General features: G+C 41.5%; 1 protein-coding gene across 1 annotated transcript in view; it reads left to right on the top strand.

The window, feature by feature from the left end:
- TRPM3 (transient receptor potential cation channel subfamily M member 3) overlaps positions 1 to 25,311 on the top strand; it is a 426,369-nt gene that overhangs the window by 18,309 nt on the left and 382,749 nt on the right. The window lies entirely within an intron of this gene.

The following is a 25,311-nucleotide window of genomic DNA, read 5'->3' as shown; positions in this document are numbered from 1 at the left end:
TGTCGTGTTATCAAGACATAATAGGAATTACGCCCTATATGGGGCCACACATTTTATAATGACGTTGGAGTGATATACAGGCCACACTCTGGACGCTTAGGGCTATCATGCTGCCAGCAACAGTGTATTAGTAAGCAATGCCTCTACTAACTTTTCATTTAGTAGAGCATGCATATTTATTTAAATGTGTTTAAATATCACATTTTTTATAGACTCATAGAACCACAAGGTTGGAACGGACCTACAAGATCTTCCAGTTCAACCGTCCTCCCATTACCCTTGCTACCACAAACCACTAAACCATATCTCGTAGCTCCTCACCCAGATGTCTCTTGAACACTGCCAGGGACGGTGACTCCACCACCTCCCTGGGCAGACCATTCCAGTGTCTGACCATTCTCAGAGAAAAAGCTTTTCCTTATGTCTAATCTAAACCTCCTCTGGTACAACTTGTGGCCATTTCCTCAGGTTCTGTTTGTTGTCTGGGAGAAGAGGCCAAACCCCTCCTCATCACAGCCTCATCACATCAGGAAGTTGTATAGTGCAATGAGGTATCCCCTGAGCGTCCTCTTCTCCAGACTAAACAATCCCAGCTCCCTCAGCCACTCCTCATAAGTCTTGTGCTCCAGACCCTTCACCAGTTTCATTGCCCTTCTCTGGACATGTTCCAAGGCCTCAATGTCTTTCTTGCAGTGAGGGGCCCAAAACTGAACATGGTACTCGAGGTGAGGCCTCACCAGTGCTGAGTACAGGGGGATGATTACCTCCCTGCTCCTGCTGGCCACACTATTTCTAATGCAGGCCAGGATGGCATTGGCCCTCTTGGCAACCTGGGCACACTGTCAGCTCATGTTCAGCCAAGCATCAACCAACACTCCCAGGTCCCTTTCCTCTTCACAGTCATCCAGCCACTCTGTGCCAAGCCTATGGCACTGCATGGGGTTATTGTGGCCAAAGTGCAGGATCCAGCACTTGGCCTTGTGGAACCCTAGCCCATTCACCTCAGCTCACTGATCCCTCTGAAGGGTCTCCCTACCCTCAGATAGACCCATACTACCTCCCAGCTTGGTGTCATCTGCAAACTCACTGAGGGTACACTCAATCCCCTCATCTAGGTCATCAATAAAGATATTAAACAAGATGGGCCCCAGTACTGACCCCTGGGGGACACCACTTGAAACGGGTTGCCAGCTGGATTTAACTCCATTAACTACTACCTGTTAGGCATGGCCCTCTAGCCAGTTTCTTACCCAAAGAAGAGTATACCTGTCCAGGCCATGGGCAGCCAGTTTCCCCAGGAGAATACTGTGGGAGATCATGTCAAAGGCTTTGCTGAAGTCTAGGTAGACTACATCAACAGCCTTTGCCTTGTCTACCAGTCTGGTTACCCAGTCATAGAAGGAGATGAGGTTGGTCAAGCATGATCTGCCCTTCATGAACCACTGCTGGCTAGGCCTGATCCCCTGGATGCCACACACACGTGCCATGTGATCTCACACAAGATGATTTGCTCCATAACTTTCCCTGGTACTGAGATCAGGCTGAAAGGCCTGCAGCTCCCCGGATCCTCCTTATGGCCCTTCTTGTAGATGGGAGTCACATCGGGAAGCCTCTGATCCTCTGCTCAATAATTGCAAGTAATGTCAGAGATATCCAATATATCTAATCCAGAATAAAAACACAATTCACTTTCCTTTCTTACAGTATGCTTTCAGAGGAATGCAAAACTTCTCCGAAGTCTTACAGAAAATCTCTTTCCTGCTCCCTACATATCACATTTTTATGACAAAACTTCTCTGGCATACAATTCTTATCACACATAAGACCCTCTTGGGTTTTTTTGTTTGTTTTTTTTCTTCAGTTTATCTTCTTTTCTTCCTCCACAAACAATTTTCTTAAAAAGTTAGGTTGAAATAGTGTCATCTTTCTGAATTTTGTCTCAAACCACACTTCTCATTACAGTAGATTTAATAGAAGATCATATCTAAAAAGAATATAGCCTATGTGATAACCCTTCAGCTGATCAGTATCTGTTTATAAAATCTGAATATTTAAAATAACTTCTCCTGAGATGTTAGAGGTTCCATATTCTTTTTGATAAAGAGTATCCTAAATTATTTATTTGCTATAATTTTCATTCTGACAGTCTCTGTAAGAAAATTGTCACACAACATTTTTAGATCCATATCTGTAAAAGTGATGTTTTTGTATGAAGGGTGGACATACTCCCACTATTCTGCCCTCCATCAGAAGCTCCTGTTCCGGATGAATTTCAAGTACATTGAACCATATCCTTACACTGGTACGAAATATTCATTTAAAACTGAAAATCTTTGGCTAAGTAGTTTTAGTACAAAGACTTCTTTAATCTCTGAAGTGGACGACTGTTGCAAATGTTCTGCGTCCTTTATCTTTTTGTTTCCAGTTTAAACCTCCAGCTGGATCTAGCATGTTTTGGACACTGAGATTTACTTTATCGCTGTCAATCCATCTTAAAGATTTTTGCACAGGAGTAGCAGGAAAAGTACTGTAATAAAATGCAATGTAAGTTCTTTTGAAGGAAAAGAAAATGCTTTTTTATCATAGAATGATTTGGACTGGAAAAGATCTTAGAGACCATCCAGTTCCAGCCCCACTGCTGTGGTCAGGGTTGCCAACCGCTAGGGCATTCTGCCCAAATATCCCATCCAGCCTCGCCTTGAACACCTCCAAGGATGGGGCATCCACAGCTTCTCTGGGCAATTCGTTTCAATGTCTCGTCACTTCACTTAAAAAAATAAGAAATCTTTAAATACTTTAGTTTCATACATTCACACATGTTCTCTTATGGTACTTGTGCATTCACTTCATCACTCAAATGTAAATGAACTTGCAAGCACCAAGATGCATGTATTCAGGTGGGCTTACCAGTATTTCTACTCATAGATACTACTTTCATGTATCAACATTAATATTTCTGATATGAACTTCTACAGCATCAAAAGTTGAAGTGTTTGGGAAAAAAATAATCTGGGACACTTTATTTTAACTGCCAGTTGCATATACTGTGCCTTAAGTAAATATATATATATATATATACATTTGGGCATTTCAGTTTAACAAATATCTTTGCTTTAAAATCAAGCTGTCATTTCATTAGAAAAGCAGAATGTTAAATGATAACAAACGTTCCCTTGTTGATATAAATCATCAGCAATTTTGAGCATGTAAGCACATTAAATGACATAGCAGCACCAACTCTAGAATTAATTTGCTAAAAGAACTCAGGGTACCATGGTAACTATTATTTCTAGAATTTACAAAGTACAGTTGGAGTTAAAAGGATGTCTGCCATTGTTTATAAAAAATGTCTTGTATAGGCTAATGATAAAGCACAAGACACTCATTTCTGAGAAAATACTATCTACATACTTAAGATTGACAAAAAAGTATCACTTGTAACTGTGTTGAAAGACTAATAACTATTAACTGCTGTGTGACAATTGATAGTTTAATACCTACACTGCAGTGGAATTAATTAATTGGAAAATACCTCATAAGTTTTTTCCCTGCTTTATGTGTGAATCAAATATTGTTTTTTTTTTCCTACTCATCAGTTAAATACCTTCAAAGTGCTATAAGCAGAGGAATTGATATACTACAGTAATGTTTGGGTTTTTATTTTGCAAAGGTTTGTAAAGGTTCAAATATACATCTGTTTAAATATGTAGATAGTTCCAGAGGTAGATTCAATTCACGTCCAGCAAGTAATCTCTGCACTCTGCTACTATTTTTAATAACACTATTACAGAATGCTGTATAATGCCAGCTTTCTTATCCACAATGCTTGATGATGTGAAAGTCAAACCTTTGATAGTTGGCACTTAGTAGTTTGTGTAGCAGTGCTTTTGTATTCAGCAGTACTTCATGAAGCAGACATGGCTTCTGTAAAAATCACTGGCAGCTCCACTGACTTTGAAGCTAAATATGGGCCCAAGTACTTCGGTGGCTTAAGATCTTAATTTCATATGAAACAAAATGTTACGATGTTCAACTTAATAACAGTCAGCACCTTTATATATGGGAATAATCCATAAATTAAAATCCCATCTGCCACATTTCAGAAATAAAAGTGAGATTCAAAGATTTAAAATTCCACTTAAAAAAACTTAATAGATAGAGCTGTCTGGACAAGTTTTTTATTAATTCTCAAGGCTTCCCTTCCACAGGGAAAGGTGTTTGGTAGCCTGGTGAAGCAGTTCTGGAGTCACTGCTATTCTTACTTGGCTTTAAGTCTGGTGAAAGGACTAGAAGAACACAACCTAGAGTAACATATAGAGGTGATGTGTATTTTATATAGAAAGGAATTAAAAACTTCCATGAGTGAGACAAATAAATTCTTTCTCTGTTATACATAGATGTCCTTCAAGCTGGACACCTCTCAGTGTCTGGAGGTGTTCTTGAGAAAAGGATATTATGGTAACTCTCACACTAAATTCTCTTCTGGACATCAAGAAACATGATACATCTCCAGATGCTTGCACTGAATGCCTCTACTCTTTTCTTAGAAAAATAAAAAGTATATTCCAGGACCGACAACACTGCTGTGGGCCGGCAAATTAGTTATGAGTTTGGGCACTAGTAATGTAACAGGGAATCAGAGATTCTAAATCAGAGTGAGGACTCTATTTTCTCTGGCTGGAATGAATTAACCTTGGCATCCCTCTTCTTCCCTTTGGCACTTTAATGTTTTATCCCTAACAACCAACCATATAGCCAAAGAAGATCCCCTACTTGGAGTTTAAGTCAAAATTATTTCCAAATAATTTCCAGTAATCCCATACTGTCACAAGATATAGGCCAGAACTGTCATTTGTTTGGGATTAATATATCCCCAAACTTTGCATATCTTTACTGATAGATAATTACTAAAGAGGGGTTTAAAACTGAAGTGTAAATTTACAGAGAAATGCCTTAGTTTTCCGTACTTTATTATTTGAGAGGAATTATATGTAGCAGTAGGATGAAACCTACTCCTGACAAATTCAGAAGCTATTTTTTCCATCTTCTATTTGGGAAACGGTAAACTAGCATACCTGTTTTTAGCAAACAGTAAGGAGTCATTAATTCATTTGGTGAGAAGAATACTCAGTTTATAAATACTGATATAAGCTTTTATACCTATTTGATAGACCTGAAAATAATAACAAAGTAATTTTGCCTTACTACATATTGGAAACTTGCATTAGCATAAAAGTGTTGTTTAATGCTGGGACTGTCGTTCCCATTGGATGATGAAAGTGTGATTTAATAAAACAGCTATGTAAAGATAAATCGTAATTCTCAAAGAAAGTGATTTTTGAAAATATTGTCCCCTCCTTCTTGGAGTTTTATGTGAGTGAAGAAAAGTCATTAACAGCTGTACACAATTTGGCCCAGCACGTGGTGCAGACAGGGCTGCTTAACTTGTATTTGTAACCATGTATTCATGACTGCTTTTGTAGAGCTTTTTAATTGGTATCTTTGCTTCACCAGTTACTGCACTGACTTCTTAAATTTTCTCTGTTAACTGACAGTTCATATTTTTAACAAAAGCATAGATATAGTGACAATGCCACAGTGTTTTTTGAGCGTTTGAGTCCCAAGAAGAACTGAAACCTTCTTCCAAGCCTTTTTATATTTTGAACAGCAAGAGATGTACTCCTATTTATACACCCTGCTTCTGGCAGTAGAACGAGCATATATAACTTCCGCATAGGGAAACTTTACAAAACGTTTAGTATCTTCTGGCTTCTTGTGTTACAGACATGTTTTATTAAGCACAAATATATTGAGTCATTAAATGTTCTCTTTGAGCTATATTATTGAGTGTTAAATGTGTTTTGAAAAGAACACTGAGTTTAACAATTCTGTTAAAAATAGGCTAAATTCCAAGTCAAAGAATTCTTTGTTTTAATCTGAATTTGCTGCCCATTTTTGCATAAGATTAACTACAGCCATAGCTAAAATACTGTACAATATTAGTCCATGTGTCTGCTCACTAAGGTATTACAAATGCTTCTGACAGTGTTTTAGTGGAGACTGTGACCTTTTGAAGTGAACAGACAGGAGAAAGAAAAACTAAGCTTAATTAAGACTTAAAAGCTGAAAGTTTGATCTTGCAGTCTGTGCTCAAAACAACTTTCCTCTGCAATGGGAGTTCAGCTTGAATAAATACTACTAAGGGTTCATAAGAAACTGTGAAACTTCATGCCATTGTTTGTCCTGTCATACTCTAATGAAGTGTCAGGCATATTTTAAAAATAGATGTTATTAACTGTTGCTCTTTCCCCTTTCAACAGTGAGCCAAAATAAATAAATAAATAAATAAATAAATAAATAAATATCAATTGAAAGAAAACAACCGCCACCACCAATCTATTTGTAGTGTCCCATTATGTAAATAACCTGAGGGGAAGAATAGTCAGGTGGTGGCTAGGGCATGAGACAGGTTACGAATGCCTTGTTCTGCTGTAAAGTTGGTATGACACACAGGAGTTCTCTTTAACTCTATTTTCAGACAAAAATTGCCAACAGTGTTTTCCTCTTTTTCCTACTGTCAAATGCTTAGGTTCTATGGTGATGACTCAGCTGAGCTAAAGAATATAAAGTTAATTTTCTAGTGATAAGGATAACAAAGGTCTATCTCTGTATTTTTCATCCTTCAGATTAAAACAAAACAAAACAAAACAAAAAACATGCCAAAAACACTCTGAACAAAACAACCTTGTTTAATCAATTTTTCAGTCTGTTTTGAAACCAGAAGCCTATTCCTACTAAGTCAGAGGAGGTTTTTTTTGCCACTGACCAGAGCAGAAATACAAACACTGTATATAATTTAATGTAAAAGGTTCTGTCAATAACCATCAAAACCCAGAACATACTGTATCTTCATGCTTTAGAAAAGAAATGTCGCTGCAGTTATCATCAAGCTTTTCAGCAGAGACATTTGATTACCCAAAATCTAATACTTCAGACATTTTGATGGCCTTGTCAGAATTCTAAGTCAGCTCCCAGACTCTTTTTGTGCCTGACTTAGTGACACTAAGTCCTTGCTTTCACTCATTGTGCAGTTAGGATTTTCTGTTCCAAAACCAAAATTGCTTCTTGTTGGAGTATTACCTTTCTCAGAAGGTGCTATCATTGAAGTGAACAAGTACTTTGTAAGCATGCATCAAAGAATATTGGCATTGGCTGATTTATCTGTCTGTCTATAAAAGCATAATCAGAAATGAATCTATACTAGTTAGGCAGTACACATTTTAATCAGTAGCCATAGAACACAGTTTTCTGGAAAAGGCTCCTGATTCTGATGGTATTTCATTTTCTTAATTAAAACACCATAAAGTGGAGAATGAAAATAATCTTCCATGATGCAGGTCATGTGTGACATGTAAGACCCACTTAGAAGCAGATTCTTGAAAAAATTTAATAATAGTCATCCTTTAATCATAGTCATGATCTCATTTTAAAAAGTGAATATTTTGCATCAGATCTTGGGTACTATTTTTTCTTTTTTAGTTTTTTAGAAGAATTGTATTTTGTGAAGAATCGTTTGGTTTTGTTGTTGTTGTTTTGTTTTGTTTTGTTTTTTCATAAGAAGAAAAAGAAGAAAAAGAAGAAAAAGAAGAAAAAGAAGAAAAAGAAGAAAAAGAAAAAGAATTTGGCAAAGATGTTTTGCCTTTGAAGACCTGTGTTTTCACATTATGATCCAAACTTTAAAATGGAGAATTCACAGACAACCTTTCTGCCCTCACACAATTGTGTAATATCCTTGAAGTAATTACTTCCATTAAAAGCTAGTCTAAGAAAACATGTAATCTTTGTTTATGTCTTTTCATGGAGTTGGCAGAGTTATGACATAGTTGTATAATTTTGTAGAGCTTGAGGTGGTTGTGAAAGTATGATCAAAGGCTTGAGAATGAAGGCTCTGCGGATTATTCGTACTTACGATGTACTTGTGATGTAAGATCTTATAAAATATCTGAAATATAAAATAATAAAAAAAAAAGTCCTTCTACCAACTTATTTCCTAGACAGGCTTGAGCAGTGGACCCAGATGGATAAATGGATTGAGCACAGTCCTGCTGAAAAGGGGTACTGGTGGATGGGAAGCTGGACATGAGCCAGCAACGTGCCCTTGCAGCCCAGAAAGCCAACTGTATCCTGAACTGAATCAAAAGAACCATGGCCAGCAGTTCAAGGGAGGTGATCCTGCCCCTCTACTGTGCACTGGTGGGGCCTAGCCTTGAGTACTGTGTTGAGATGTGGAGTCCCCAGTACAGAAGAGACACTGACCTGTTGGAACATGTCCACAGGAGGGCCACAAAAATGATCCAAGGGATGGAGCAGCTCTCCTATGAGGACAGGATGAGAGAGCTGGAGCTGTTCAGCCCGGAGAAGAGAAGGCTCTGAGGTGACCTGATAGTGGCCTTTCAGTATCTAAAGAGGAGGTAGAGGAAAGAAGGGGACAGACTCTTTAGCAGAGTTTGTTGTGACAGAACAAGAGGAAATGATTTTAGGCTTAAAGAGTGTAGATTTAGGTTGCATACAAGGAAAAAATCTTTTACAGGGAGGGTGGTGAAGCACTGGAACATGTTGCCCAGTGATATGGTTGATGCCCTGTCCCTGGAGACTTTCAAGGTGAGCCTTGATGAGGCCCTGGGAAACCTGATCTAGCTGTGGTGTCCCTGATCATTGCAGGGGAGTTGGATTAGAAGTCAACTCTAAGGATTCTGTAACTCTGAATCTCTAACCTGGCCATAACTCTAAATAGCAGCCCTGCTGCCTGCTCTTGGCTGTCTACTACTTTATCTCAACATGGTATCATCTGTAAACTTCCCGAGGGCAGAATCTATATCATTAAAGATCAATCTATATCATTAAAGAAATTAAGTATTATTGAAAGCATTGATCCTTGAAGGATGCTACTATGACTTGTGCTGTAGATCATAACCCTTTGAAACTAACGGTTTAGCAGTTTCCCATCCAACCTGTTATCCACTAATCCAACTGGTGTCTTACCAGTTTGGACATAAGAGTACTACAGGAGGCCCTATAAAAAGCTTTGCTATAGACAAGCTGTACTTCCACTCCTCTTTGTCCCCAGAGTTTGTCGTCTCATTACAAAAGGAAATCGGATGAGTGAGGCATGGTTTTTCTATGGTAAAATTGTGTGCCAGCTATTCCTAAGCATCTTCTTGGGAACATCTTTCAGGAATACTTGCACCATAATTTTCTCTGGCAGTGTTAGATTGACTAGTCCATAACATCCCAGGTCTTCACCATCCCTCCTGAACACAGATGTGGTGTTTGCTTTTTTCTTTTCTCATCATGAAAAACCTCTCCTGATTGCAGTCAAAGGTGACTGAGAGCTGCCTCACACTGACATCAGCCAGCAGACTGTGTTCCAGTGGGTTAACCATGCCTTTACTATGGGCACTGCCTCACTCCTAGAGACTCTGCCATACATAATTCTTAACCTCTGTATTTTTGCAACAGGAGACAGAAGACAAGAATGTTTTCTTAGAAACATTATGAATGTCACCACATTTTAATTACTGATCTCTAGAACGTTTTTATTTTAACCAAGCTATTTCAGCTAAATTATTACCCAGATGCCTCTGACTGCAACTTTAAATATTTCTAATATTAATTTTGTTTATAGTTAGTTTTTAGAGGGAAAGAACAACTGAGGAAATGACTATGAAGTAGAACTAGACACTTGAACTGGTGTCCTTCCTTCATTTTCAGTGAAGTGTCCAAAGAAAACAGACACTCTGTCCTCTGGTTCTAGTACCTAACTTGAGTCTGTTCACCAGTTCTATTCAAGTGGGGGGAAATAAAAAAAACGAGTCTCAGAGTGAAATTCCTATTGATCTTATAAAAAAGAAAAGTGTTTTTATTAAGTAGGGAGACAAATAAGCAGTAACAAATCAGAGGGCTTACACTGACCAGGTGAATACTGACAAGCTATCAGTGCTCACACAGCCCTACGTAAGATAAAATCTGAGTTGCTTACTGCTCAACAAGAGTGCCACAGGAATTATTAGAACCACTACTAATAAAATTTCTACTTCCTCTGAGCATATAATAGAGCACTTAATAGATAAAAACAATTTTCTTCTCTGGTAGTATCATAAGGATGGAATTCTATAGCCTTCTACCACAAACTGCCCTGCAATATTTTCTGTGTGGAACTAATTTTTCCACTATTGCATTTGTTTGCAGTAGTTTACATCTATGCCAACTTTAGATTGGCTCAAGTGTCGCTTGCTTGGTTGCAGTATAAAACACACCTGATATAAAAGACCCTAAGTAATGGGTCCATTAAATTCAATGATGACTAGAAGAAACTTCCAAGATTTTGTTATGTAGCATTAGTGAAGCTACTGAAGTAGCTGAAAAATACGTGTTACATACTATGGTAAGCATAATAGTATATCCAAATTAATTCCAATGACTGTGTATCATTAAATATTTGATTTTAAATGTTAATAAGGCATAAAATGCCATGTTTTGGAATATTACTTCAGTGAAGAACTGAAGTCCTCTCATATCTTCAAAACTGTTCTTTTCACAGTTGCTTCCATAACTCATATACATATGCGGGAGAATTAGTTGCAAGTGTTTTTCAAGTATAAGGATGTTGATCATAAATGAATGGATCAAGCTTATACCAGATGTTTTTTTCCATTAATACCAGCCCAAATGAGACATTTTTCACCCACAAGAAAAAGCCTGCTTCTGCTATTTCCCAGTATTAACCTCTTTCCAGCATCTACTTCCCTTATCATAGATCCAGGGTGCTATTTCAGCAGTGGCACCTTAGCCTACATGTAGACTAGCTATATTTACATCCTCTGGCCTTTGTTCACTGTGGCTTCTTACTTCCAGTTTTCCACTAGAGAAGACAGAGGAAAGAGTTTGCCCTTTAGGACCTCTTGCTTCTCAATGGCCTCCAGGATTTGGGCAAAATGGCCTCACTGCAGGTGTGATCATCTGAGAAACTCCCACACATGTAGCATTCCCCTGCCCTCCACCATGCTTATGAACATGCAGCAGAAGCTACAGCATGTTCTTGTATGACTCTGAGGCAAAAGCAGGACTACATGCAAGTCCCCATCCCAAAACTCAGTTGCCTATGTCCCATAATACTGTAGAAATGATAGACTTGTTGGTTGATATTCACTGCTTTCCAAGCTCAAGAGTGGTGAGTTCCAGTGAGCAGGAGGTCAGGCAAAAATACAACAGGATGTGTATGGATGAACAAGAAGTTTCTGGCAAAATCCAAAGACAAACAGGAAGTATATGGAAGGTGGATCCAAGGACGAATAATCCAGGAGTAACACAGAAACTGACAAAATACAGAACTGAGAAATCCACAGCCCACCTGACCTGAATCTGGTGAGAGGTTAGCAAGAAAGATTTCTAAAGTATATGTGTCAAAATGAAAATGGGAAATACAGGACTGCTGCTGAAGGTGGAAAGGACCCTGGTAAGACAGGACAGGCGTGGGAGATGTGGTTGGTAAGTGATTGAACTAGATGATCATGGAGGTCTCTTCCAACCTTGGTGATTCTGTGATACTATGACTAGCAATGATAGACTTGCAAAGAACTGACAGGAAGACTATAAGTTCTCTGGCAACAGCACACTGCTGTGACATCAGAGTGCCTCTGCCTAAAGCATACACAAAATACAAATTCATTCTTCAGTAACGGGAAGGGGACAGCAAAAAAAAACGTTTCCAGAAATACAGCAAAGAGTGGTATGTACATGATTGCTTATTGCTTATAATTTCATTTAACATTAACGATTTGTAAGATAGACATAACAAGTACAACACAAGTATAAAATAACCACAGTGCCTTCATTCTCAGGCCTTTGACCATGACAATGCTGGCTAGATCTTATACTCAGGGCAATGACTTTCCTAACTTCATCTTCTCATGCTGAGACAGCATCTCTGTATTCCTCCTAGGTTACTTGCCTCTGCTTCCGCCTTCTGCTTCCTCCCTTTCAGATTTTAGCTTTCCAGTCACTCCTGGTTCATTTGTGCATGCCTCCTGGCATTTTTGCCTTATCTTCTGCTTTTGAGTTCAGAGGAGGTGACCCTTGAATAGCAGTCAGCTTGCTTGGGATGTCCTCTCCAGAAACTCATCTCATGGGTCTCTTTCCAGCAAATTCCAGAAAAGGTTGAAGTCTGCTTTTCTGAAGTCCTTGCTTTTTGTATTGCTCCTTTCTTTCATAATTCTGAGCTCTGCAATATCATAGACGCTGCAGCAAGGGCTGCCCTTGACCTTCATATCCCCCGTGACGCTCTCACCTTTGTAAATACGAGGTCCAGCAGAGCTTCTCTCTTCAATGACTCTTATCAGAAGGAATAGAAAGTCCTCAACATTCTCCAGGAACCTCCTGGATTGCTTATACCCCATTGTGTTGTTCCTCCAGCAGATGTTAGGGGGGTTGAATTATCCCATGAGGACCAGGGTCTGTGAATATGAGGTTACTCCTAGTCAGTAGAAAGTTTCACTCACATAATCTATAAGAAGAGATTGGAAGAATAGATTTCTTTGGCCTTGAGGACAGAGGCTATGGGGAGACTTGCTTGGTGCCTCTACCTGCTGAATGGGAGCATATAGAGATGAAACCAGATTATCTATGAAGATGTTGGTGAAATGAGAAGTGACAACACATGCATGAACATGAGAAATTCCAATTAGATGTAGAGACAAGCTTTTTCACCAAGAACATATTAACCACTGGAAAGTGGTGTTCAGAGAAGCTGTGAAATCTTCATTTCCACTTTTTTTCTTTTTTAATTTGCCTCCAGGATCTGTCTGAAAAAAGCCCTGAGCAACGTGATCTAAAGGGACCTGCTTTAAGCAGAAAGTTGAGTCAGATGACTACCAGTGCTCTTTCCAAATGAAATTTCTCTATAACTTCTGTCCTGCCCGTGCAAGGTGAAATGAAAGCCTTTCACAGGCCCTTAGTGATTGTGTCCAGTCATAGAATCATAGAATCATAAAGGCCTGGGTTGGAAAGGACTGTAATGATCATATAGTTTCAACCCCCCTGCTATGTGCAGGGTTGCCAACCACTAGACCACTAGACAGACCTTCATGTAGTTCAAACCTGCCACAAACAACTCAGCGGTATTGGACTCTGCTAAGCTAGAATATGCAAGTCAGGCAAATGGAGCCCTGCCACCACCCAGTGTTGCTGATAAAGTATTTCAAAGTACTTATAAGGCACTGTGGAAAAGAAGCACATCGGTGGAATGACAAGGGATGAAATAAAGATATTGGACTACTGTATACATTAAATATAACCATGCTCTTCTCTGCTCAGGCTGAAAAGGCAAACTTTCCAGGCAGGCAGAAAGTATGCTTGATTAAAGCCACAACAACACTTAAAAATGCGTGAGGAATAAGCATATGATATACGTAACATAGGTGGTACAAACTAATCCTATGTGGTGCAACATACAAAAGTACACGTGGCAGTAAAGTCTGTCAGACTATGTAACTTATGCAAAAGGTGACACTAAGATGGTCTGATTCTTACAGACTGAAGAAAGAAGAAGAAAACTGTTTCCTGTGCTGAAAGATCAGCGTTAACATCAGTCTTAAATAAAGAGTATTTTTAAGTCCATTAACATGTGAATAGCTTTCCACAAAATTCAATGATCTTAAGTGACCTGTGTTATGCATTAGACTTACAGAAACTTAGATTCCTCTTGGCTATGGTTTCATTCTGTTTTAGTTTTAAATTTATGGCTATTTGGAATTTCTATTTTAAACAAGAACATTTGTTTGCTCATTTTTTATATTTTACATGGTATCTAAACTTCATACGCAGTATAGCACAGCCTGTGTAACAACACAGGTGAAGGCAACAAACTTTATCTTCTAGCCGCAGAGACAAACGAGTCTATTGATGAGGCATTAACAAATATTATTGTACTCTGACCATGAATTCTTATAGAGATTATTTCCTCCCCAGACAAAGCTCCCTAAAGAGTATGTTCTGGTTTTTACTTGTTGTTGTTTTCTTTTTCTTTTAAATAATGTCATTTACAGATTTTTGTGGAATTTGAAAATCATTAGGTTTCTCTAATGCATAATTAAAGAAATGCACTGCTTTGAGAAATTAACCATTACAACTAGCAGATAGATAGAGGAAACATCAGAAGATTTGATCTGTAAATGTTAATAGAAATGATAAAGCTAATTGACTTACTCAGCAATGTTGAGCAAGTGTTGATGTGCCTCAGTTGAGAATAGATGAAGCTAAGAGTTGTCATGAGAATAGTTCACCCAATCCACAGAACCATACAAAAACAAAAGCATAGAATCGTTTGGGATGGAAGTTCTATTCCAACTTCCCTGTGCTGAGCAGGGACATCTACAGCTAGGTCAGGGTGCTCAGAGTCCCTTCCAGTCTCATCTTTAACGTCTTCAGGGACATTCACTACCGCTCTAGGCAACCTGTTCCAGAGCCTCACCACCCCTGTCGTAAAAAACTTCTTCCTTATGTCCAATCTATTTCTCCCTTTTTTAGTTTAAAAACATTTCCATTTGTACTATCACAATACAGACCCTGCTAAAGAGTCTGTCCTCTACTTTCATATAGTCCTCCTTCAGATAATGAAAGGCCGCTCTCCTCCTATTACTACATTCCCTAATAAACAATCTCTCTTCATCTTTTATAGAGGCATCCTTCAAATAATGGAAAATTGTTATTAGATTTCTCTGGAGCCTTCTCTTCTGTAGGTTGCATAACCTCAACTTTCTCAGCCTTTCCTCATAAGGGCTGTATTCCAGCCCTCTGATGCTGCAGGCATGAGAGCCGAATGCATTATTCCAGGTAGGATTTCATGAGTGCAGATTAGACTGAGAGAATCATCTTCTTCAGTCTGACAGCTACACTTCATTTGATGCAGCCCAGGATACAGCTGGCTTCCTGGGCTGCAAGTTCTTCATCCAGTAGTACCCCCAAGTCCCTCTACGCAAGGTGATTTGTTAGGTATTTACTTCATCTCCCTTGACTGCAATGGGACATCCCCACAGGGCCTCAGCTATCACCAGTAAGGGGTTCTTCATAGAACCATAGAATCACAGAATGGCTTGGGTTGGAAAGGACCTCAGGGATCAACAAGTTCCAACCCCTATGCCACAGGAAGGCCTGCCAGCTGCTATTTCTAGTACTAGATCAGATTGCTCAGGGCCCTATCCAACCTGGCCTTAAACACCTCCAGAGATAGGGCATCTACAGCCTCTCTGGGCAGCCTGTTCCAGCACCTCATCACTTCTTGACCCTCTCCCCCTGAGACAGAAATATGCAGGGGAACAACAGGTGATGGATGGGATTAAAATCAGGGGTTACTTTGCAGGGTTATATCCATAATAGTCTATGAGACAATAGGGCTTCTATTCAAGGGTGCAGATAGAATGCTTTTGGCCAGAGCTAAGATTCTGAGGAGAGAATAGACCATCATGCATCCCATCAGCTGTTCGGAATCCCAGGTGGTATTGACCCAAGTGGTCTCTGACTCGCATGCATCTCGTCATAGAAGAGATTCTTTCACTTTTGTCTGTTGAGTTACTGTACAATTTTCTTATGAGGAAATCAATCTGTTCATCAGTTCTGCATCCAAGCAGAAACAATTCTGTGATGAGATCTTCTTGCAGAACTGCCAGATACAGAAAAAACCATGCAGGTGCTGTAATTGCTGGCATCCTGTGGGCACTGCCTGAAGACTGCTTTGCCCCAAGGAGCTGTTGTAGTTGTCCTGGGACCAAGAGCTCTGGGCAGCCCAGAACCACCATGAAGGCCATGCCAGACATGCAGCACAGTGCAGTGCATCTCTGCCTGCTCCATGAGGGTCCACACTGGCGCCATAGCTGTGGTGCTCCAGTCCCAATCTGCACAGGCAAAGGGAGACGGAGCCCCACGTCCTGGGACACTACTGGGATGTTTCGGGATGAATGGGATATGGTAGGACAGCTTGCTGGCATACTGTAGTTACAGGTGTTGGAAGGAAAAGACCCTCCAAATTATGTGTATCCCCATAGAATGGGAAGTATATAACATGACTGGAGTCTGATTACGGGAGTGGAGGATGTTAGGTTACCTGATGCCATAACAAAATTCTTAGTCATTTGCTTTCAACCTAGAGTTAATTGAGAATTCAACATGTTGTTTGGACACTCTGACCCATGTTTCTTGATTACTATTAAGACATTAAGCACACTGTGAGGAAAATGCATCCTTTCATAAACCCTTTAAAATACTGTGGCTGTAACTAGAACAATATTGTCCGTTATACTGTCATATCATCTTTAGAAAATAGAAAAAATAGAAAGTTCAGCTTCTCAAGGTAGCCACATACATCTGAATTTATCAGTAAAACAGTCTTCCAAGAAATCCTTATAAGAAGGGTTAAATGATAAGTGCAAGTCTAAGTTAGTGCCTACAAAATACAGTATTTTAATGATCCTTATATAACACAGTGTCCATCTAATTATGTAGCCTGCTTTGGTGGTGCTTTACTGTTTTTGTTGTTGCTGCTGTTGTTAACATGGCCGTGTTGCACATGAAGAAATATTTACCTTGTAACGCTGCTGTCTGAGCTTGTAGTCCCAACATGCTGACTAGCCATCTTGTTAGTTCAGCCATGAGCATTCTGTCATCTCACAGAGAAAAATTAGCAGAGAGCTCAGAGGGCAGAACAGAGGCACCGTTTCCCTCCGGCAAATCATTGGTGCACTGCGCTCAGAAGGTAAAGCAGATGGACCTGAGGTGCACGTTCCTGAAAAGCCCTCTGGGTCATAATGAACCCAGAAACCCAGAATAGGTGCTGCAGGAGACCCCTGCAATTCTGGCAGACAAAGCATTAATTCCAGAGATGCTCTTTGTTGAATTTAAGAAAGGAAAACAGCCCCCCACAAGGTGTGCCCTGCCAACAGGTATCATGCAGCCCTTTGCTGCTGATTTGGAGTTTGCATCCTCCTTCAAGTAAACGGGAGGAAAGCGTTGAACTTAGCGTGGAATTCACAGATAGGTAAGGCTACTGGATTTTAAGAAGGATCATGAGGAAGTCAGCAGTTTAGTTCGGTAGAACTGTTAATGCAGATTAATGAAAAGCAACCTCCTGGTTAAGATGTCGGCAAGATCCAGAGAGAGAGAAGTGAAAAAAGCTCTATGTAACAAGTCACGTCTGATCAGCGCGCAGCACCTGACCTCTTCCTCCCCGCTCGCACCGGCGCCTCTCACGGCTGACAACTACAACTTCGATTTCGCCGCGGACTACACAGAGCTCCCACCGCCTCCCAGCGCACCGCTCTCTCCGCCACGAGCACTGCCCCCACTCGGGCGACCGTCTCGTCCCGTCCCTCCCCTCTCAAGTGGCAGCTCCGAGGGCTCCCCCGAGGCAGTCCCGCGGCGGCGGGGGGCGGGTAGCTCCGCTCCTCCCCGCCCCGCCTCCCCCCCCCGCCGCGTCTCGGCAGCATCGTTAAAACTAAGGGAGGCGCGGTGCGGGGCTGCCGGCGGGGCCTGGCGGCTCCGTGGGACATGGGGCAGAAGCGGCGGAGCCCCGGGGCGGCGGAGCGGGGCTGCGCTGCCGAGGGGACGACGGGCGGCAGCGGCCGGGGGCGGCTAGCGGAGTCCTGGCGGCGGCTGAGCTCCCGGCGCGGCTCCGCCAAGCGCAGCGGAACCTCCGCGCCCGCGCCGCCGGTGAGTGCCCGAGACCGGGATGGAGCCCGGCATCGGGATCGAGATGGAGAACGGGGCCCCTCGTGAGACAGGCGGTGGGATGAGGGTGGTGTCGACAAACCTGTTGCGTTTTCGGAGGAAAATCACACTTTGCACGCGGTTAATCTGACTTTGTAGTTTTAACAGGTGAAAGTCTCCTCTGTTCACTTTCCCCTTTCTTTTTATTTTATTTTGTTTTATATTCTCTGAGGAAGCTGCTTGCTAAGAGCAGGGCGGAGCGCGGCTCTCACGAGCGCACGGTGCGCTCCGGCCAGAGTGCTGCGAAGTAGCGGCTGGGAGAACCGCCCGCCACCCGAGCGAAGGACTTGAGGGAGGTAGACAGCGTGATCGTTTGGGAACCAGAGTTTTCTTCTTGGGAGGGTGTCTTCTCTGGTGGTGTCTTTGCCTTCAGCCGGCTCGGTGGGATACGCTGGCAGTCTTTGAGGTGGATGGACAGGCATCTTGACAGAGATGCGCGCGTAGGACAGACTACATGCCAGGAAAATGAACATCTTGGGAAGGAGAACGCTGAACTTGAGCGAACAAATCAAGCATTCGAGTAGGAAAAAAGAGTGGTATTTAGTAGAGTGCTGTAAGGTTTTTTTTTCTTTCTTTCTTTCTTATTTTGGGATCAGGTCCCTCGTGCTAGGTGCTGGACACATGTATACAAACAGAGATTTTGAATGAGCTGCTTACTGTACAAGTACAACCTCAGACTTCATGTGTCCGGAAGCAGTGTTGTGAGTCTGACTGAAACCTGACTCTGAGGCATGGAATGATACGCCTTGTTCCATAGCTGAAACGTGTCATTTCAGACAGAAATACAGGTTTATCAGCTGTGAAGCTGTGAGGAAGATGCCCACAGGTTGAGTGCCAACTGGGGAAATAGCATAAGGGTGAAGAGACCTACAGTAGAAAGGATGCCATGGCAACAGAAAGCATCAGAGAAAGTAACAGTATTCTCTGATGGAGGGGGAAGAGGAGGAGAGATGCATTCATCTGTACCACCCCGCAGATCACAATACTATAATTGAGGCTTTAGTGTTTATCTTTTTCTTCAGAGTACACTAACTTCTTTTTACGTTATATACCTGAAGATTGATTCCCAGGGTCTATCACCAAAACTCATCAGAAAAAATGTGCAGTGCAGTCAGTGTGGTTTAGGCTTTTTTTTTTTTTTTTTTTTTTTAAATAAGGTTCTTAAAGTTCTTAAGTTTCTGTTGCTTGAAACAAAGTGGTTCTTGTTGCTTACGGCAGAGTTGAATTCTTACTCCAAACAGAACCTTGAATGACATTCAGGTTCAGTAAGTGCTTGGCCAGAGTAGAAAAGCTGTACTAATCTTTGTTTAATCATTACGTTTCCATAGATGAGTAACTTATTTCTGATATCTTGTCTACAGTAATAAGGTGATGTATTTACACTACTGGATTTGCACTACACTTAAACTTCAAAATTCAATAAATCAGAGGACAGCTGGGAGGACCTTGATTCTGTTTTTTTTCTATCTTTTTTCTTTTCTTTTTTTTTTTAATTTGTGGAGGGTTTTTTTCCTGCTTCTGTTTTGTTTATTATTTATAAATCACAGGCTTTGTGAAGGTACAGTGACTAGTTCATATTCTCTTCAGTTATACACTTTCCTTTTTTTATAAGAGAGCACATGATTTCTGAAATCCCATTTCACTAGTAGTAATATAGGTGACAACATTTTCCAAAGTGATGCCAGAACATATTAACCCTTAAGACTTTTCTCACCATCACCTTCCTTTTCCTCCAATACTGTTCTCTCTACATCCTTGGAAAAAGTGTAAGATTTGAATTACTCTCAGCATTAGCACTTCCCCCACCCCTGCATCCCTGACTGTTTTTTTCCTGTAGTAACTTCTATTTTTTATGTTATTTGAAGTTTGTCACTGGGCTGTGGAGGACTTTTGAGGGTCAATATTAAAGTGACAGGCTAACCTTAGTAACACTGTGTACAACTATACAGCATGTTTTTGTACAGCTCTACATACTTTGCTGTGTACCCACAGTGGCAAATGGGTTCGTGCCTAATCTTGTCTTAATAGCATTGTTCTGGGATCTCAGGTGGTTTCTGTGCCTCTTTAATTAAAAAGGGCTTGTCTTGTTCACTGTTATTGATCATCTGGAAACTGGCCAGGAGATGTGCACTTGCCTTCTCTGAATTCATAAGCAGACTGGTGTGACAGCTTTTAGTAATGTGTCTTATGGGAGGTTGCTACTGTGTACAGGTAGTTTGGGATAGGTGAAAGATGATGTCGGCATCCCTTTGAAAGGTGATTTCTTTAGAGCAGTCTCTGGTGTTGAACCCATGTGACAAACATACTCCATTAGAAAGGTTTTTTCAAGCAAAAACACAGATGTATTTTGTTCTGCATGCATTCAGATTTCACCTGAATGCCTTGCAAAGCCATTGAGGTAGGTATGATTGTCCTGTAGGAAAAAGAAAATTCTGCATTTTGAAGAGCTGATTTCCAACCTATAAAAACTTGATTTAGGTTTTCTGTCAAATCCAGGAGATTTAAAGTAGTAATTGCCCACTGTGGCTCCTACTGTGAGTAGCTGTGTTGTTTTTCTGCATCCTTTAAATTGAGCACTGTCTACCAGTATCTGTGTTTTCCAACCCACCCTTACCTGAGACGGTTGTAGAAATTACTGACCCTTGTATTTCGCACTCAATGAAAAAATAACAAGTCATAACCCTAAAAGTTGTCCTTTATTTTGTTCTTCAATTGTTAATTCCTTAAGAATGATTTGTAGCCTTATTTCTTTACCGACTCTTTGGTTTTGGTTTGTTTGTTTTGGTATCAGTTCTTGAGTGAAGGAAGAGTTGTCTTATTGGAAGGAACAGTGTAAGGAAAGGGTGTTTGAGATAGAGATAATGTGCAAGAGCTAACCTATCATAGATCCGATAGAATACATGTGGCATCCTCTAAACCATCCCTAACTTGGAAACTATCATCTTTGTAATACTGTACTGACCCCAGTTAGTACCATTTTGAGTAATGGCATTATACGGCGAGAGATTAAAGAATGATTATTGATTTAGAAACAAAGCCTTTTCTGCTGTTTTCTTCTCTCTTTCATCCCCTTGTAAATTTGGGGGGGGGGGGAAAGCTGAGTGGAAACCCCTGCTCAAGTTGATGAAAGTTTTGCTATTCAAAACAACACATATTGGATCACGCTAAATTTTGTCTGTAAAGAGGAATGTCCAAATTCTTTTAGGTTTTTAGTACTTTTAAAGTATCATTTGCACTTATGTTCTATGAATTATGTGAGATTATTAACCCATTATTCTTAGGTGCTGCACTGTATAGTGTTTCAGTATAGAAAAAATTGAGCTAAATGGCTGTTCTGCTGTACAGTTTCTGATTACAGCAATATTTACTTTATTGTTCAAAGATAACAGGTTTTTCTTATTGCTTTTCAGCTGAATTTCCCCACAGGGTATTTACAGTAGTGCAGAAACAAAAAGAAAATGGCAAGTAAGAAATCTGTGAACACATGAAATTTAATTTTTGATCTTGCTGTGGCATCAGTGAGATTATAGCTCTGAGATGGGTCCTGTCCTGGGCTTCTCCATAATCAGGTGGGTCACGTACAGAAGATTGGCAGGGATAAATCACCTACCTTATGGCAGAAGTGAGCTGCAGTTAACATGTCTGTGGCTGAGGAAGAATGGATGTATTATACAGCTAGATTTCAGAGCAGCTTGATGTAGAGCTGGTTAAAGAGCCTTGAAACAAGCTTAGCTTATCCTATAAGTTCTACATCTGTAAATTAATCATCTATCACTTTCCCTTTCACTTAGTGAGGCAAACTCTCTTTGCCAAGAAGCTGGCCAACCTGGCAAGGAGAATATTAAAGTGAGAGTGATGTGAGAGGGAGGAGATAACAGTCCAGAGTTAGGCAAAAAAATGATAAGTACGGGCAGAAAGCAAAAGGTGCAGGACTGGGGGAATAAAGAAGAGCTTGGGCATGTTAAAACAGGGCAAAAGAGTACCCACTTACAGGGCATATGAACATCTGCACACAGTCTGAGAGGTGAGCAGGAAGTATAAGAGTCAGCATGTGGTTGCACAACTACAACATTACTGTGAAGTCTGAGCCATCGTGGGACAGTTTATGCCACTCAAGCACTACAGTGGATGGAGGCAATCCCTTCAGGAGACACAGGCAGGGAGAAGGGGGTCATCTGTGGAAAGCAGTGGCTCTGATGTGTGAGGCTTGGGCCTGGGCTTGCAGTCACATCCAAGAAGTCACTGAGCATGACTCCATGGCAGGAGTATGTTACAGACCATCAACCTGGTAATGGAGTAGATGAAGCTATCCTCACTGGGAAATTAAACATGTCAGGACAGAAGCCATATAGGAGATGGCTGGAGGATGTCATAGGTACACCCTTGCTGGACAGATACTGGAGAAGGCAACCGGGGGGAATGAACAGATTATCACAGAATCATAGAGTCATTAAGGTTGGAAAAGACCACAAGGATCATTCAATCATAGAATCACCAAGGTTGAAAAAGACCTAGAGATCATCCCGTCCAACCATCCACGTATCACCAGTAATTCTCACTAGAGCATGTCCCTCAACACAACACCTGTACACTCCTTGAACACCTTTAGGTCAGTGACTCCACCACCTCCCTGGGCAGCTCATTCCAGTGCCTGACCACTCTTTCAGAAAAGATCATTTAGTCTGTCAACCCATCCCCACCATGCCCACCAGACCATATCAATCACTGTGTTCCTCTACATTTCCTGCAAATGCATCACTCATGTTTAAAGTAAAGGAAACTCAGCCCGTTGTTCAGTTCTCTGGTATTTACCCTGATTTTTCCCAACATGACCTTCATTTTCAGATATGATGATGTGCAGATGTGTCTGCTGTTAACTGACCAGAAAACAGTAGGTGGTAGATTAGCAATGACAACTTTTGCTATAGTGACCATAAAGCAGTGAAGTCATGTTCCTGAGGGGAATGAGGAAGGAAGGAGAGTAGCATAGCATAAACCATGGGAGAAGCGATTTTGGCATATGTTGTAGGTAGGTACCACTGAAGGCAGTTCTGAAGGGCAAAGGAGACCAGCAAAAGAAACACTGAAAGAAACATCAAGAAACATTGCCAAGCATGTAGGGATAGTGTCATGAAAGCCAAAGCTCAGATGGAGTTGAGACTTGCAAGGTATGTTAAGGTCAGCAAGAAGAGATTTACCTCTGTATAAGTGGTAAAAGAGAGACTGAGGAAACCATAGATACACTGAAGGACAGTGTTTAGCCCCATGAACTCAGTAAGAGTGGATCTTGGAATGTGAAATAGAATTTAAGATGCTGTTTATTTGTGATAACACTACAAAGAAACAGAATAGTATTGATGATCACTTCAGATGGTGGGAACCCCAAGTTAAGCAGGATCAAGTCGCCTTCCACTTCATGTGCACAGCTCCTGTCTATAGAAAAGGTTCCCCCATTCAAGCCACTGTAGGATTTTCTTCTAAGGAGACTACTCCATTAATAATTTCTTCTGTTAAACAGAAAGGATATTCTCATGAGAACTTGCTGTACTGTTGGATATGGGCAAGGACACGCAGCTGGTGTTATCGCTTTTGCTGAGTGGGAGGTGCCGGCAGACTTCTCTCTTACAATTAGCTGTCTGAGTTCATCCCGTGGTCAAGGTATTTAGGAAGCACAGCACAGTCTGAAAGCAAAGCACGGGCCTCGGTGTCATATGTGGATCACAGCCTCCTTGTTGTGCTGTAGTCTTTTAGCAAGCAGCACTACAGGCAATACAGTAGAAGCAGAGACAGATAAAGCTGAGGTCTTCATTGCCTTCTTTGTCGTCACCAGCAAGGACTGCCAGGCTCCTGTGCTTGGTGACAGGACTCAAGGAGGACAGTAGCTAGCAGCCAGGGACAGTGGTCAAACAAGGAATTGCTTCAGAGCACTGGAGCCACACGTCCCTGGCACCTGTTGGGCTACACCCCAGGGTGTTGATGGAGCTGGGTGATGCCTTTGTGCCACCATTCTCCATCAGCTCAGAAAGTTTGTGGGGTTCAGGGAAGGTCCCCAGCAGCTGGAGAATGGCAAATGTCCTTCCTGCCTTCAGAAATAGGGAAAAGCCAACCTGGGGAACCACAGGCCAGTCAGCCTCCCTTCAGTCCCAGTTAAGATCAAGGAGCCCATGTCTGGGCATGTGAGGGAGCAGACAGCGACTGGGAGCAATCAGCTCAAGTTAAGGAGGGTAAATCATGCCTGTTCCACCTGACTGCCTTCTGCAGTAAAAACTCAGGGACAAGAAGAGACCTGGGGATGATTTACTGCTGCTCCAGCCAGGCACCAGCTGTGGCTCCCCAGAACTCATGTGTCACAGCTGGGACACTGCAGTCTGAGAGGGATGACACCCCCAGACTGGCAGAAGGGGAGAGGAGGTCCTGGGGCAGTGGGGTTGGAGGCCATTCTGTGTTAAGTGAGGCTGCAGAGTGGGGCCTGTTCAGCTGGGAAATGGCTGCAGGTGTGGCCATGGGAGCACCCAGCAGCAGCCCCAGCACTGTCAGGAGGGGATGGAGGAGAGGCAGCTGGCTCTGCGTGTGATGTGCGGTGGGTGGGTGAGAGGCAGCAACATAAACTGAAGCACGAAAGATGAGGAGCAGTCTTTTCCCCACCAGGACATCCCAACTGTGGAGCCAGGGCACGGGGCTTTCACTCCCTGCCTGGGTGAGTCCCTGAATAGCCCAGACTGAGCCTGCTCTGGGTAGGGTCTGGAGACTCCCCAAGGCCCTGCCAGCCTCTATTGCCCTGGGACTGTGCAAATCAATGTTAAAAAGTCCTTTGAGAATTAATTTTCAAGCTGCACACCAACATATCTTGTGACTCTTGCAGCTTCTTGCAAATATTAGTAGCATACCAACAATCATTGAAAACATGTTTAAAAACAGAAATAGTAGATCTAGTCCAGGCCAGAGATTGCTAAAATAATCTGATAATAACTTAAAATCCAAAGTAATATTTTTCCTAATGGTTCTCACTCCCCTTTCCCCTGCCAAACCTGGAGGCATGCAGTAGTCTGGCAGCAGCGTGTGTCTGGTGCTGCTTTAGCCTGTGCTCCACCGCAGTCCCCCTGCCTGCTCTGGCTGGGGGATTTAGCTTGTACGAGCTTGTTAAAAGCAGGTGTCTATTCTTTGTCCCTTATATTTTTTCTAATACTTTCCTGATAGTTTCAATGTTCAGAAAATGTAGCAATGAAAGATCCAATAAAAATGGAAACAAGAAGTTTATCAGAAGTGTGACTGGGAGGAAAGGTGAAGGCTTGAGTGAATGAAGCCTGCAACATGACATGTCTGCCTGGGCTGCAGGTCACGCGGTGTGCTGCTGTTGGCCATACATTGTAAAATTAGTTATAAGGAAATTTGCTCATCTCTCATTGTTATAGGAGAAAAAATAATTTTATCATGGATAAAATAAAACAGTAAGTTCTTACTAGCTAAAGGGAGCAAAACCTATTCACTGAACAAATA

Source organism: Gallus gallus, chromosome Z (genome assembly GCF_016699485.2).
Source record: "Gallus gallus isolate bGalGal1 chromosome Z, bGalGal1.mat.broiler.GRCg7b, whole genome shotgun sequence".
NCBI classification, from domain to species: domain Eukaryota; kingdom Metazoa; phylum Chordata; class Aves; order Galliformes; family Phasianidae; genus Gallus; species Gallus gallus.
Note: the sequence above shows the minus strand (reverse complement) of the source record. Positions and strands in the feature narration are given on the sequence as shown.